The 18,057-nt window shown below is 31.1% G+C and overlaps 1 pseudogene; it reads left to right on the top strand.

Moving 5' to 3' along the window:
* The first annotated feature begins 9,470 nt into the window (after positions 1–9,470).
* LOC150028755 (uncharacterized) lies at positions 9,471–13,850 on the top strand (annotated as a pseudogene).
* The last annotated feature ends 4,207 nt before the right edge of the window (positions 13,851–18,057 follow it).

Raw genomic sequence — 18,057 nt, forward strand, 5'->3', positions numbered from 1 at the left:
CCACATAGGAAATTTCTGATCCTCTGGATTATGCAAGATTGAGGTGTTACAGAAAAGACAAAAAAAGAATCAGCTCAAAAGAGTCAATAGAACAAAAATGATAAATATTATAAAAACAGTGTGCAAATCTGGCGCTACAGTTGGCGTAACTGAACACTGATTTTATAAAATTTATTAAAAAACAATGGTTCATGCGTTTGGAGTGAAACCAACGCCAGAATTTAGTTAAGATCTTGAATTATTGGCATATAAATTTTCAGAAGCAAATCTTAAAAGGACAGCTCAGCATAAATCGGGGGAAATCACGCTCTCTGGCCCACAACAATTTTTTCAGTGGTGCTGTTTTTTATTTTGAAATCAGTTCTAGTGTTATTCTTAGGATACATTTTGTGTGCCTACCTTTCTTTGAGTACCTTTATTTGCTTGTCTAATATTTCTTTGGAACTCTTTCTAGTTGTCACATTTTAATTCCATTTATGTGGTACTGTTTTTCCAATTAATTTGTTTCTTGCTTTAATTCTTTGGCCTCTAAATTTGGTGCTGGATTGATTCCCAATTGGTGCTTATTTGAGTGGAAATTTGACTTGAGTGAGGTCTAGTTTGCTTGATAGGTGCTGGATTGGAGAATTAATTCCCTAATTCTAAGAGGAACAAAGGCAAGGGCAGAAAACAAATACCTACCAAAAACACCACAAACATTGGAAGGCCCAACAAAGAAAAGACAACCAAGGAAGTGCCAATAACAAAAAAAAGATCAACAAAGGGAGTTTTCTTTATTTCCTTTGCAACTTAACTTTTGTTAATTACTTCTTTAATTACGTGATTAGACGGTGAGTGTGTCTTCAAGGGCTCCAAGTGTCCAAGAAGCCTCACCTAGGGCCGACTAGTGTAGAACTATCTAGTTTAGCAATTGTTAATTGTTTTAATTGCATCTCTTTGCTTTAGATAGTTATGTTTTTAATTGTTTTGTCTTGCTTAAAGCTTTGTTAATTCTTGCTTGGTTAATTAGTTAGTTTGCATTGCTTTCTTGCATTAAAATCTTATTTCTCCAACCTAATTGTGTTTTAAGTGGTTTACTAAGAGAAAGCTTTGTGTGAAGACATTGAGGGATAGTCTTTGGCTAAGGCAAGGCTTGGTATTTAAGTAGTCCATTGTGACTCACCTCCCTTACCTGGAAGACTACCTTCTTTGACTTCCCTAAATTTTCTCAAAGTAAAATACTTCTACCCACAAAGCTTTAGTCATGTCTTCTCACTCCTCTAAATCTATTAAAAGTGAGGTGAAATCCTTGAAACAACTTTCCAAGGATATGCAATCAATTTCATCTAAACAATTGGAGAATGAGGCTAAAACTAATGAATTGACTAAAGCAAAGGATGAGAAGTCTCACATTTTAAAAAAATTACCTTCTCATGCATCTATCTCTAAAGATCATGATTCTTTTGGGGAGGGAAGCCTTAGAATAAATGATTATTATCAAGCATCCCCTAGAAGACATAAAAGAGATAGAAAAGAACAAGAAAACCCAAGAGAGGTTAGGGTAGACCAACCCCATTTCCATGGAAAAGAAAATATAGAAGCTTGCCTAGATTGGGAAATGAGGGTAGAAAAATTGTTTGCTTCCCATAAAGAAAGAAAGGAAAGAAAAATACAAAAGAAAAGAGAGGAAGTCGAAAGGGAAGCTAAAGAAAAAGAAAAAGAAAAAGAAAAGCATGAGAAGACCCTTGAGAAACAAAAGGCGTGGGAGAAGAGTGTTCCTTCCCACAAGGTCATTCAACAAGACAAAAGATTTAAAAATACCTTTGAAAATATGTGTCTTGTTGAACAACCTCAAAGCCTTACCTTTTGTAAAGGAACACTTGCAAGCATAGAAAAAAAAGAAGAATCCTTAAAAGAGGCTTGCATAGATTATTTTACATATATACCAAGATATCCCCACGTGAAGGTCAAGTTATCTATAGGTAACTACCAAACCAATTTTTTATGTGAGGTAGTACCTAAAGAAACTTGTCATGTCTTATTGAGACAACCCTTGCAAAGCATTAAAATTTTCATGAACAATGGTTGTATCAACGAGACTACCTTCACACATAAAATAAAAACTCTTCATAAAGGAGAACTCATGGGACAAAATAGAGTTGATAAAACTCTAGAGCTTTTAAAGGGAAAACTTTTGTCGCCCATGAGAAAAGAAGTTCAAAGACATTACCTTAGATACATTTCTTGTTTTACAAATACGCCTAAGGCAATGTCTCATGAACTCTATATTCCTTTACCTTTTGCAAATGATCTTTGGGAAGACATAAACCTCGATTTTAACTTAGAGCTTCCTAGGACAACAAAAGGTTTTTCCATGGGTATGGATAAACTCTTCTCTAGAGAAGTGATAAGTCTCCATGGTTTATCTTCAAGCATAGTGTTGGATAGAGCTCCAAAAATTGAAAACCATCATTCGAGGATACTTTTAGAAAAACTTGAAATTAAGTTGTACTCTTCAAATTTTTATCCTCAAAAGAATGGTCAAAATAAAATTGAAAACATAGCTCTTTCCACTATGCCCAGAGTAATCATAAAAGAAAAACACAACTCTAGAGATGAGCATGCACACCATAAAGTAGTTCATAAAACTACTTATATTTCTACTTTTGAGGTTGTAGGTGGGCTAAATCATCTTTCTTCTTTTGAGTTGTTACCATCTCCTATAGGATTTGTGCCTAAGGAGAAAGTAACCACAATTGAAAATTTTAAAATGCATAAGATGATTAGAGAACACATACAACAATCAAAAAAGAAATATTGTAAAAAGTTGCCAAACACAAAAGAAAAACAAAAATGGCAACTTAGTGAAATTAATTTTCAAACTGACACCTCTGCTTTATTTGATGATTTCCGTAGGTACACGTTCGACCCGGGAGGGCAATCCTAGTTCTCAAAGCAATAGGCTGCTATCTGAGATCAAATCTAAAGATCTGAGGATAGATCTTCTCAAGAAGGAGGAGATGATGGACACCATCCAGCCACAACCATCCCCCTAGGAAGCAAAAACATTGGATTTGAGGACAAATCCTTTTCAAGAGGGAGGGGATGATGGAAGAGGGCCAAGCACAACCTTCCATGAAAGACAAGAGCCAAGTCAAGAGCGTCTAAGATCAAGCTAGGAGCGTCTAAGACCAAGCTAGGAGCGTCTAAGACCAAGCTAGGAGCATCTAAGATCAAGCTAGGAGCGTCTAGGACAAGAAGACCAAGCTAGGAGCGTCTAGGACAAGCTAGGAGCGTCTAGGACAAGAAGACTTGGATCAAAGCTATGAATGGGAGAGTGGCATACTAGCACATATTCCGTGAAGGCCCATCAAGTGTAGTTTAGCTTTAATTGGGGTGTAAATAGCATAGCCATGTGGACAAATGTTTATTTTTCTGCACATTAGAATTAAGGAGGAGTTAACCTTGATTAGCTAAAGGTTTCTAGAAGCCTTCACTAATCTAGGGACGATTTTGTGAAGCTATGTGCACCCATGTGCTCCATGTGGCCCATGTGCTTCACATTTACATTTCATTTAGCTAGCATTTCATCTTATATTAGCTTAACATTTACAGCCTCCTTAGCCTACAAAAGGAGAAGTCTATCACTTGTATTTGCAAGATTAATGAGAGTAATGTTATGCTGCCAATTTAGTGTCATACATTGCCTTTGCCTAGTTTCTAGGACCTAATCTTCTCTTCACCATCTACCAAGGGGGCTGGCCGAACCTCCCTCTTTCCATACACTTCATGCACCTTCAAGGTCACCACAACTCCTAGGAGGACTTTGCCCACTTTCACCATTAGCTTCCGCACCATTTTCACCAACATCCAAGAAGAGCTCCTAGAGAATGCCATCACATATTCTACCTTCATGCAATGCAACTTACCTCATAATTACTTTAAACACAAACAACAAACAAATAATTAATGTTGTAGCTTAACTCGGTCCAACAAAAACTAATTAATATCTTCATCTTTCCATTTGCAAACTACTTTATATCCACTTCAAGATCTTTCTCATCCGATTTGAAGAAATTTCACTTTGAAGACTAAGAACTGATCATATCTTCCACTTTGAACATCTCCAAAACCTTATATCATATTGACTACATTGTTGGTTATGTAAATGAAAATTCCTTCTCCACACAAGCATACCCTTTCACAAGCATACCCTTTCACATTTTCTACAAGAGTGAAATTCCATTAACAAAGTCATTGAGGCACAACCATGAGAGACCTCAAATTTGTTTACATACAAAGACGTCAATCATACACCTCCACCTTCCCTCTTAGATTGCAATGAAAGCTACAACACTTAAATTTTTTTTTGAAGCACCCACGAACTCCAATTTCATTCACCTAGGGTTTAATTCTTCTACGGAATCTAAAATAAAAATCGAAACCTCCAACTTTAAAAGGAACTAAGATATGGATGCAAAAGTTTAAACTATATTAGTCGTGTTAGTGTTTCAAATGTATAACTAAAACAAACTTATCAAATAATTTGAGATCTAAAAGATGCAAATTTTTAATTGAAGGACTAAAAAAGCCCTAAATTGAAAAAAAAACTATTTAAATCTATAAATTACCAACCAATTATTTTTTAAAATTTGTAATGTTTAAATATTTCATATCATTTTAAATATCATAATATTATAATTTTCATATGAATATTTGATATAAACAAAATCACCTAACAAATAAGTATATTATTTGTTTGCAAATAAATAAATTTGTAATTATAAAAAAGGTGACGATGATAAATTTTATTAAGGATATAAGAATAATATTATTAGTACTACTATGGAAAAAGAAAAAAAAATACTAACAATGATGATATTAAGATAACGTGCCAATTTGTGACATACTAATTCAAATCAAATCATTATTCATGCATACAAATTTTACAAGGTTCTTTCCTTAATGTGGATAGAAGAAACAAACAAAATTACAAACAACTAAATGATACATAAGAATCATGCAAATATTTGTACTTGTCACAATGGTCCATATTTACTTGATAACAACGATCATTCCATTCTTCCCATTACACCAAATTTGTTATAAATACATGTCAACTTAAGACCTGTTGGTCAATAAACAAAACTTCTTTCTCACTTACACTTTTTTCTAATAGCACCCTCATTCTAAAAGGAAAACAATGCAATCTTATATAAAATACCAAACTTGAGTTTTCAAAACAGACCAATCGACTAATTTGAGTCTGCCTATTATGATTAATTTTCAAGATAGGTTGGTTTGACCTAAGAAAATAATTAGCCTAATCTTAAATTTCATATATATCTCTCTCACACACTCACTCACCACGAACCCGTCTCTCTCACGACACACAAAACAAACATATGGAACCCTGTTACAACTCTTGTGCGACAAATATCCATTGCAACAAACCACTTCTTAACACCTCCTTTGTAACAAGAACCTTATGCAACCACCACCAACCTTGCACCCACCTTCTTTATGACAAAATTATTATCTTTGTGCCACCATCTTCGCGACAAGAAACCATCACGCGACACCCCTTCTGTAACAAGAAGTCTTGCACATCAACTATCAACCTTTTTCATTCCAACTGTGATTGTTCTCGCCGGTTGACCTCGGAGGGATTGAATAGGCAGGTTCCTCCTCTGATTTGTCTCTAATTAGTGCTTTGAGGTACTTGGCGCTCCACTGGGATAAAGGGGCTCTACCTGTTGATCACACTCCGACGATCAAGTCAGTGAGAGCATTCAAGATATTAAATCAATTTCAGTCTTAAGTATTTAGAAACAACGTACCTTTATTAGGGGTCTCAAGCCCCTTTTATAGATATCCCTTCAACGGTTTTCTCCAATCTCAACAGAGCAAAATTTCAAAAAGGAGAATATAATCTCAACAGAAAACATATAATCGTAACAGAAAAACATATTGCTTACGTGCACCTTTATTTTTTGGTGCTTAACAACAATAAAACATTATGCTCACATGAACCTTTATTCTCGGGTAATAAAACATTATGCTCACATGAACCTTTATTCTCGGGTGCTAACTACTTTATTCTCAACAACTTTTATTGGTATTTAATGAGCGTATGTATTATAAACAATCGGAATATTCCTTCTACTTTAACTATATTTTTCTAGATGTTTACCATCACCTGGGCCAAACTCATGGCTCACCCACCCTTTAAGCCCATATTTTCCCAAAAATAGAGCTGACCTAAACACTTGGACCAAGGTCCCTAGCACTCTTGACCAATACAGTGACTAATAATATGTTATTTGGATTTTATTATGTATATTGGGGTTATTTTTTAAAAACAAATTAAGGGGGTCAATTCAATTAATCAACCAACTCATAATGAGTTTAGCTAATTATTTTATTGAGAGGGTTGGGTGAGCCATATGTGAGTGTGCATCGTAATAACTCTTTGTGAGTTAGTTATGTGAGTTGGTAGATAGCTCAACCCACTGAAATTTAGTCCGGAAGACCTGGTTGTAAGTGAACTAGCCTCGTACCCGTGCACATCACGTGTATTCTATAAACAAAATGACACCTAATAAAAATAAATAAAAGAAATATTAAATAACAAATAACTAATAAATAAATAAAAATTCACTAAAAAAATTTCAAAAAAAAAATTACGAAATGTAGAAAATCTGAAGGAAGGAACCAATCAAACGTTGACAAATAGCGTAACCACATGAAGCCACGCAGTGCTCATATAAATGCCCATTCCTCTCACTCTCTTCATTCCCTGTTTCCTACACCTGAACCCTCTGCATTCCCTCCAAAACTTTCTCTCACGTTTCTCTCCTCTATTATGCTTATGTTTCACAAATTTGGCAACTGCACCATACAGTTTTGAGTTTATATAGTTTCAAATAAACATATATTCATTCATTCTCATTTCTAATTTTAATTTTTTGAAAAACAGGTTATTGTTTATCATTTCTTTTCTACATTGCTTGCTTTTATTTTTTCTACCGATTCTCTTCATTTGTTTGTTACATTTTTTCACAACATCAATTTTATTTTTTTGGGTTTATTTTTCAAAGTTCCTTACTTTTATCATTTATGTCGATTCTTTTCATCTCTTTATCGGTTTGTTTGCTCCATTGTTTTTTATATTGATTTATAAATAATAAAGAACTAATAAAAATAAATAAATAGTGATTAATGATAACTAACAATAATAATATAGAAATAATTATTATTTATAAATTAATTAATAAACAAGAACAAAAATTATAATATTTCATTTATTACAATATTAATAAATTAAATATATTATGCACAACATTCCTCTAAATATATTTATAATAAATAAATAAAAAATAAAAAAAGTAAATATTAAATAAAAATAATAATTTAGTAAGATTTAAACTATTATAAAAGTAAAATAAAAAAATTAATGTTGTAAGTGAAATCTGAAAAAATAACTTCAATATCATATAAAAGTTATTTTTGTGTATATTGTTGAAGATGGTTGTTGCCCCTTCAAGACATGTGTTTGATGAAGCCATTTGTGTAAATTTCATGTGTATGTACATTTGCTTTAAGAATGTCTTAGGTATAGTTTAGATGTTGTTTAAGAGTAGGCTTTTTGCTGGGTAACTCACCTCTCAACCCCTGACCATGTTATAAGAGCAAGCACAAATTTTCTGAAACTGTTTTTCACATGTTTTGCAAAAACACCCTTACTGCATAAAAATCAATCTGTTCTTTCTAAATGAATGGATTTTTTTTTAAACTGATGCATTGATTAAGTCTTTCGAAAATCAGGTTTTGTGCATCAAGTATTTTGACTAAGTCTTCTCTCTTTCAAAACGACTGTGTTTCAATAGTTAAGTTTTTTTTATTATCGTTTTGAAAAATAAATTTGTTCATCTGTAAATGAATGGATTCTTTTTAGCCTGGTGCCATGTGTATGTTAAAAGCTTTTTTCGTTTTATCCTTGCACCATAATGGTTGACTGAGTCTCCTTCACATAACAGATTCTCTAACTGCTTTTGAAAATAAATCTATTCATTTTATTTTCAATCTGTTCTTTTTATAACAGCTTTAACTGTTTTTTGAAAATCTGTTATAAGTTGTTTTTCTATAAAAAGAAAACTTGTTCCTACGTTTAAAAGTGTATCATACAATTGAGAAAACAAGTTTTACAACAGAGAACTGAGGATTTACAGAGAATTAGCATGTGTTCTTGAAAGAATTTACAAATCAAAACTGTGTTTGTTCTTGGTTGGCTCTAAGGCTTGATTAGAGGTGCTGCTACTGTGTGAGCAATCTGTTCTACTGGTCTAAGGCAGATTTTTGCATCCTCTATCAGGTGTATTCGATTCATTTTTCAAATTCTTGTAAAAGTGTGATTGTAAACTCTTCTTGATAGGGTTTCTTGAAGAGTGTGTGTTGAAATAGTGTTTTCAGCAAGTGTGTCAAGTTTCTTGTAGGGTTCAAGAATGGTGGTTGTGTAAGTGTGTTTGGTACGTTTTGTTAGTGGATTTCACCTTGGATTAGGTGAGATTGGATGTAGCTCATTTGAGTGAACCAGTATAACTGTTGTGTGTTCCTTTCTCTTCATCCCTACACTTGTTTTCTTGCTTATCTGCTAATCTGTCTAAAATTGAATCTATTCAATTAAAAATAAATATGTTCTTTCTGGGCTTGTTCATACTGTACTTATTTTATGGAAAATCAGTTTGGTTATGTTAAAGAGATATATGAACTGTTAATTACAATTGGAACAGTTTAGTTGTGATAGGTTACTCAATTGATTGTCAAGCTAAAAATTGAACCTTTATCACTTGCTTAAAAATTGAAGGTCACTGATTCTGTTTTACATAATATCCTCTTAAAATCAGTGTGTGTATAGCTTGCAAATCAATCTGTATAATTTCAAGAATTACTTGACAGGTATAAACGCTTTAATACATAAACAGTGTAAACATAAATCTGTTCATTACTAAATAAATCGATTTATTTTTTGTGTATTGTGATAAAACTTGAATCTGCGTGAAAGGTTTAAAAGGTCAATTCACCCCCCTCTTTAACTTTGACACTATTGAACCCAACAATTGGTATCAGAGCTAGGACTTGTATTTTAATCAAGTTTGTTTGCAATAATGTTTGAGTTTAAAGTGCTTTTTGTTGAGGGATCTTCTGTCAATAGACCACCTATGTTCAATGGAATGAATTATGCTTTTTGGAAAATTAGAATGAAGATTTTCATGGAATTTATTGATGCATTAATTTGGGAGGTTGTGGTCCATGGACCCTATGTGCCAATGCAGGTTCTCAAGGATGAAGAAGTGGTAAAGCCAAGATCCGAATGGAATGAGGTTGAAAGGAAGAAGACTCAATACGATCTCGTGGCCAAGAACATCATAACCTCCTCATTAACAATGGATGAGTTTTTCAGGATATCCCAATGCAGTTCAGCTAAGGAGATGTGGGAGGTCTTGGAAGTCACTCATGAGGGTACTGAAGATGTGAAGAGATCAAGAAAACATTCTCTCATCCAAGAATATGAATTGTTTAGAATGCAACCCGAGGAGAGCATTGCTGATGTGCAGAAAAGGTTCACTCATATTGTGAATCACCTCACTGGTTTGGGAAAGGAATTTGACAGAGAAGAACTCAACATAAAAGTGTTGAAGTGCCTCGACAGAAGCTGGCAACCCAAGGTGACTGCCATATCAGAAAGTCGTGATCTATCAAAGTTGTCAACTGCTGCACTCTTTGGGAAATTAATGGAGCATGAGCTGGAGCACAAGAGACTCAAAGAGCAGGAAACAGTGGAAAGAAAACCCAAAGGACTTGCACTGAAAGCAAGTGAATAGAATGAGATCAATGAGGAAAAAGAAGATGTTGAACATGATGAAACAATCAACCTACTTACAAAGAGGTTCAGCATATTCCTGAAGAAGAAAAGCAAAGATAGGAACCAACAGAAAAGAAGGTATCCTAAAGCTAATGAATCAAATTCCTCTAACTATACTTGCTTTGGCTGTGGCAAAACAGGGCACATCAAAATGGATTGTCCAAACAATCAATCAAAGGACAAATCTGCCAGCAAGAAGGTTGAAAGGACCAAGGGGAGAAGAGCTTACATTTCATGGGAAGAAAATGATGTATCTTCAACCAGCAGTTCTTCAACTGAGAGTGAGGAAAACAATCTGTGCTTCATGGTGAAAGATGAAGGGTCATTCTCTAATTCAGTAAGTGAATTCTTTATGGAATCTGATAACTATGATCAATTGCTTGCTTCTTTCAAGGAAACACATGATGAAGCAAATAGGCTAGTTGTAATATGCAGTAAGTTGCAAAAGGTAAATAATGTGCTTGCACCTAAAGTAAAAACATTTGAGGAAGAATTGCATAAGGCCAAAACAGATTTGGTAAGCCTTGAACTAACATGCTTGCATGCCTCTATTAAAACCTGTGAAAACTGCAAAAAATTGGAAAAACAAATTGAGTATTTGCTAAACCCTTTCCAATTTCACTAAGGGAAGAGAGAATCTTGAGTCTCTCCTTGGTTCACATAATGTTGTTTTCAACAAGAATGATATTGGTTATAATCCTGGAAATGTAACCAATGTCAAAAAGCTTTCAAGTTTTTTTTCCAGCAAAATCAGGTTTTTCAGCTTTTAATAGTGGCAAAAAGGCATCTCATGTAACATGTTTTTACTGCATGAAATATGGTCATACCTCTAGGTCATGCATTGCTAGAAAGCATCTTGTTCCTAAGAACTTAGCAAAATGACTACCAAAGGGAAGGTTTTAATCTGTGCTGGACCCTATACTGAAAAGGGTACCATTTGTATCATCTTTGTTCTGTTTTGCAGAAGGGCAGCAAGAAAAATCAATGGTACTTGGACAGTGGTTGTTCCAAACATATGACTGGAGATCTTACAAAATTCACTAGCTTGAAGCTCAAAGCAGAGGGACATGTAACCTATGGTGATAGTAACCAAGGAAGAATTTTGGGCAGAGGCACTGTTGGAACAGAGAATTCAACCACTTGTCAAGACTCATGAGATGATTGATGATGTGCGTGAATCTTTTCTGCACCTCAGCAATTGTTTCTCCTTTAAGCATTATGAACATCTCATACTCTTGAATTAGAGCATGCTTCCTAGCTCTCTTCACCTCATTTGTTCCTTCATGAGTGACTTTCAAGGTGTCCCACATTTCTTTTGATGATTTGCATTGAGAGACCCTGAAAAACTCATCAGAATTTAAAGCAGAGGTTATAATATTTTTGGAAATGCAATCGAATTTGGCCTTTTTGCTTTCTGCATCAGTCCATTGAGACCATGGCTTCTCAATGAAAGATCAATCTTTTTCAAACTTTGGGACAAAAGGACCATTTTCAATTGCATCCCAAATTCCTTTGTCAAGTGCTTCCATAAATATTTTCATTCTCACTTTCCAAAAATTGGTAGTTCAAACCACAAAACAGAGGTGGTCTATTAATTGAAGCACCTTCCCCAAAAGGTAGTCTATCAGCCATTTTAAAAACAATTTTAGGATCAACTTGAATAACTTTCAAGAACCAAGCTCTTTATGCCAATTGTTAGAATGAATGGCTTTAAACTAGAGGGGGGTGAATTGTTTAAAGAGGGTTTTCGCAAACTTTTAAAACAAGAATGAAATTATCTCAAGAAACAATTGATAAGAAATTCAGTTTGCCAAAACATCAATCAAAAACAGCAATAGCAGAAAAAACAATCGGTTGTTTCACAGAAACAATTGGTTGTTTATACCATCAAACAACAAACAAAACTGAATTTAAAGAGCTAGGGATAGAGAGATTGCACACAGATGTTTATACTGGTTCACTTCAAATCCAGAGCTACATCCAGTCTTCTCAAAAACCCTAAGGAAATCCACTAATAATCACAACTTGATCACTTACACCACAACCAAGAAAATGACCTTGAACACCTCAAGACACACACTCTTCTTGGCCAACACACCAACACTAAGATTGCTGATCTTGATCCCCTCAAGAACACACAGCCAATCTCAGCAAACACAGAAACGAAAACTTGTTTCACAGAGTACAATGATTACACTTGTTACAGAAGATAATCTAAAATCAATACAAGCAGAATCCTATTCCACAAACTTTGATCAATCACAAAATTTCAGCAATCTCAGCTCTTTGAAAAACTCAAAAACTCTTAGCAAAAAAAACTTGTAAAAGATTGATTCTCAAATCTGTTTTTCTAAATATATTCAAAGATGTAGTTTGTTATCAAATCTTAACAAACTCTTTAATTGCATTTAATGATTGGAGCGTAAGCAGTTAAATCATTTAAAGCTCAGTCAAAGATAAAACAGTTTTTCTGTTATGGTCCCAAAACAAACAATCGGTTGTTTCCTCGAATCAATCGGTTGTTTCCTCGAATCAATCGGTTGTTTCCTCGAATCAATCTGTTGTTTTGGTTCTAACAGTTCAACCATTTGAAAAACAGTTTTCAATCTTTTCTTAAAAAATCTAAGTATAAACAATCGGTTGTTTCGACAAAACAATCGGTTGTTTTAACTTAGTTTGAAAAACATTTTACTTTCAAAAAGATTGAGAATGTCTATGCTTTAGATTCAATCAAGGGGTGGATTACAACACTCAAACTACCCCAGAACTAGACTAAACCAGCACAGCAACAGCAAGCACAGCCAAGGCTTCAACATCCTTCAAAGGGTTTGGATTCTTCAAAGCTTGAACACCACTTGGTTCAACAGAAAATAGTAATGTTGTTAACTTAAACCTATACAAAACATATCTCCCCGAAAATGTTCATGGAGGAAAAAAATTCCCTTGGTTGGCCTTCTTATTATTTCATCCCAATCTGAATCCGAATTTGATTCTGACATGTTCTGAAGAAAAAAAAACATTACAAAAAATGAAATCATATTATTATACATGGTAACCAAGAACATAAAAAAATTATATGAATAATAACCTGTTCTTCCAAAAAGACCAAGTTGAGAACTTTGCTCATAAACCTTAACACCCACGAACGAAAAAACAAAATGTCAAACAATCTCAACAGTTGAGAGCTTTCCTCATAAACACGAAGAACAGAGAAGAGGATAACAAACAGAAAATGAAGAACATCAAAATAAATATAGAAAACACAAAATATTTCAAAAAAATTGATTAAATAATTACCTTTTCTTTGAAAAAATTACAAGTTGAGAGCTTTCCTTACAAACACGAAGAACGGAGAAGAAGATAACAAACAGAAAATGAAGAACATCAAAATAACTGTTGAAAAAACAAAAATATTTCAAAAAAATTGATTAAATAACTACCTGTTCTTTGAAAAAATTAAAAGTTGAGACATTTCCTCATAATCACGAAGAACAGAGAAGAAGATAACAAACAGAAAATGAAGAACATCAAAATAACTACAGAAAACACAAAATATCTCATAAAAAATGATTAGATAATTACCTGTTCTTTAAAAATATTAAAAGTTCAGACCTTTCCTCATAAACACGAAGAATAGAGAAGATAACAAACAAAAAAACCAAAAACATCAAAATAACTGCAAAAATGAAAAGGAATGATAAAAGGTTAACCTTTTATTCGGAAGAATGAAAGACGAAATGAGAAATGAAGGTTTTTCAGTTCATGAGAACTTATATAGCGTCATAAACCTCATAAAGTCATTTTCAAATTAAAAAATTGCGCCATAAGAAACAACTCTAAAAGAAGATATCTGAGTTGCTGGTAAGGCAATGACCAGAACGTGTGCAGTGGCCAGATCGATGAAAGTTTAGGAGAGAAAGCTGTGATTTTTGGAGGAAACGAATAAGAGAAGGGTTATGGAGAAGTAGGAACTGAAGAGGTTGAGGGGAAGGGCATTTATATGCCACGAACGTGGCTTCGTGAGATGATGACAAATGGCATCCTTTCACTAGTTCCTTGGTTCATATCTTTCTCCATTTGGTAAATATTGTTTTTGAATTTTTTTTTTGTTGAATTTGGTGTGAATGACACGTGGCAAATGAGTGAGTTCCATTTGTATTATTTATAGATTGAATTATAAAAATGAACCAATATATGACATAAAAACATGGTAGGTCGGGTTAATCTATAAGTTATAACTTTTATTTTGAGAACTTTAACTAGATAATTCCTAAGTAGTTATTTACTTTCGAGAATAATATTACTGTATATGAATATAAAACTAATAAAAATATAAGAGTTATCCTCCAAGAATCATAATAGTTTTTTAATAAAAGTAGCTCGAACCAATAAGATTTAGTCCAAATAAACTCGTTATAAGTTGATTCAATTATAAAAAAAGGAGTGATCAAAAAAATTAATTTTTTTTACCCATACAAACCTAAAAACGTGGTGGGTAGGATTAATCCATGAGAAAAATGTTGTTGTATAAAAAAATAAAACTAATAAAGATATAACTTTCATGTGTTATCATCTAATAATCATAATAAATTTCTAATATTTGATTAATAAATCACATAAACATTGAATAAAGAAAGAAATAAAACAAAATAACAATATTGTAAGACTTTGGGAACACAAGCTCTTGTATAATTATATTGAGAAAAAAAATTGAATGTTTAACGTAGAATTCAACTCTATCACTACAAGAAAATCATCAAATAGAAACTAATTTTTAGAGACCAAAATAATTAGTTGTAATAATAACTAAATTAGAGACCATTTTAGAAAAAAAAATTGGTTTCTAAATTAATTTCTATTATTATTAAATAATTTTTAAATTGGTATCTAATTAGCTACTAAGGTTTTAACTACCAATTATTTAGATTCTAAATTTGGTAGCAAAAACCTTAGTTGCTAATTAGATACCAATTTAGAAATCATTTAACAATAATATAAACTAATTTAGAAACCAAAAATTTATTTAGTCCCTAAAATGGTCTCTAATTTAATCACTATAGCAACTAATTATTTTTTGTCTCTAAAATTAGTTTCTATTATTTCATGATTTTCTTGTAGTGTATGTTTCATTAAAAGGTATTATCAGAGTTACACTCTTTATTCAAGGTGATACTTCTATCTTAGTTGATATTATAACTCTTTTTAACAAGTATTAATTAAATAATTAAAAAAGGAATATTAATTATCACATTATAACTTTTAATTTTTAATATTTAAAACATTAATTACAAAATAATAATAAAAATATTTATTAATTAAATCATTAATGAAATTAGTATTTTATTAAAGTTAGTAATTTAATACAGATAAATTTATTATTAATAATCATTAATTATTATAATATTTGCTAATTAAATAATTCATAAATTTGCTCTCATTTATTTATTAATGTTTAATAATGAAATTATTATAATTTGATAATTTAGGATAAACAACTTTAAATACCGCAATTTTATTAAAAATTATATTTATTGATTATAATTTAAATAATTACAAAATAATATAATATAATTTTGAAAAATGAATTACAAAATGACAGTATGATTCCGTAACAGTGTTTATCGTTTGTGGGGGAAATAAAGGGAAAATGAGTCATATAGGAAAATTTTGTTTGACAAAAAACGAAATGAAAAAAAATACAGAAAATATATGAATAGTGTTAGAATGAGATACATTTTGTTGCTGTTTCTGATTTTATTATCTAATTTTCATAAGTCATCTTATCAGTAAAAGTTGTTTAGGTAAATTTTGTCTTAGTTGCCAAAGAAAATATTGATAAATAAAGTTTATTTATCAACTAATTTATGATTAAAAATAGTAATATTGTATGTAATACTTCATAAATACATCTAATTATTACAATACTAATCTTACATATAAGTTTAGAGTTTTTCAAAACATCTCTAATACATAATTAGGATTTATAGAAATACAAATATTTACTATATAAAGTTTAAAAGAAAATTCTAAAGTCCTCCAAAATATCTAACACCTGTATAATCATTTGCTTGTATGCACAGTACCATCATCGTAATTCAGTACCATCATCGCAATTCACAACACAATAAAAAAAATAAAGGTAAGTTAATGAAAAGAAGTTTCATAACAAACTTAATTCATACAAAAAGAACCATTTAGACTAATCATTTATAAACATTTCTTTAAATTATGTCATATAAAATTCCAATACTAACATTTCATCATTCATATAGATCACACATGGATCTATTTTCAATCACAATCATTGGATTTAATTTCAATTCATATGAATATAATCCATAATCAAGATAAGTTCAAACATCCAATACAGAGTGTCTACAACGAGATGTGTATGAACTCTCTCATCAGCTTCTCAGCTTCTCACCACTTGATATCTTAATCTATATGAAGCTAGAGGATATCTGTTAAACATAGAATTTTCATACTTAATGTACCATAAAACAATAACTCATACATTACCCCAAATGTATGACATCAATTTCATATACAATTTTCATCATTCATATATAATATATATCATTCAATAACATAACATTTGAAATTCATAACATTCAAGAACCTTTCCAATATTAAAAACCATATTTAACTTTCAAAATATCAAAATCTAATATTTATACATGTTCACACAACATAAAATCAAACAATTTTATTAAATAACATCCTTGCAAGAGAACTTGGAACTTGGGACCAAGTTCCATCCACATTCAGACCTTCTAGCCTATGGGCTTAGGGTACTATTGAAAATTATGTTAACTTTCCTTACCTGTAATTCCTTATTCTGATGAATTCCTTATTCTGATGAAAATTCTACCTCAAATAGGAAAATACTCCAAAATTTAGGAACCTAAAGCAAGTTATCCAAACATTACCAATTTTTAGTATGAGCTTATAACACTTTTCTCAACTGGTCCCACTTGATGACTAAATCACATAGGAAAAAAAGAGAGAATAAGGGATTTTTAGAGTAAAAATGAATTTACTCTGTTTGAAAATCTAATTGGGTAAAAATGTACTCTTACCCCTCAACTACAACATGACATGATCAAATTTTGAAATAAATAAAATATGGGAGAGAAAATGAAGAGAGAAGAGATAGAAAAAAAATAGAGAGAGAAAGCATGCGATGAGTAAATGAAAAAAGAATCTCACAAATACAGTCATTTAATTATAAATATTATAATTAATGATATTTGAATTACCATAATAAATTATAAAACTACAAAACCTATTAAAGAAGGAAAATAAATGATGCCCTAGTTATCTAGAAAAATCCAAATATCTACTTAATGAATATTACAAAATAGGGAAAAAATGTGTTAGTATAAAAAAATTAATTATGAGCCTATTAAAGAAGGAAAATAAATGATGCCCCAGTTATCTAGAAAAATCCAAATATCTACTTAATGAATATTACAAAAGAGGGAAAAAAAAGTGTTAGTATAAAAAAATTAATTATGTTTAAAATGAATAAATATTATGATTTTTTACAATGACAAATAACACATGCGCTTTTGCCTATTTTTTATTTTTATTATTATTATATATTATATGTGTATTTATATTTATTTAAATAAAATATAGATATATTTATTCGTATTTTTTAAATATCAAATTATATATATATATATTTTATTTTATTTTAAAGAAAAAACATTAAATTATTTTTTAAAGAAAGATCAAATAAAAATAAAGATTGATATTTGAGATATTTTTTCACGTATTATTCAAAACAAATAAAATTATTATCTTCATTAATTAAATTATAAAAATAATCAAATTATATAAAACATATCATTCATAATTTTTTTAATTTTAAAAATTTGATTTATTATTTTCTTATTTGCATATTCTTATCAAGATTAAAAAAAAAAGTGTTTCACCTAACAACATAAGGATAAAATAAAAAAAAATTGTATTAAAAAAAACAGTTATAATGATGAGAAAATAAATATATTCAACGTGCTTAGTTACTTCATTTTTTTTAAAGAATATATTCTCATACAAACTCCATGAAAAATTAAAAAATGTATAAAGAAAAAATCTACAAATTTATTGCAATTTTTATTATATAATGTATATTCACAATTCATTAG

Source organism: Phaseolus vulgaris, chromosome 3 (genome assembly GCF_051622355.1).
Source record: "Phaseolus vulgaris cultivar YP4 chromosome 3, ASM5162235v1, whole genome shotgun sequence".
Lineage (NCBI taxonomy): Eukaryota > Viridiplantae > Streptophyta > Magnoliopsida > Fabales > Fabaceae > Phaseolus > Phaseolus vulgaris.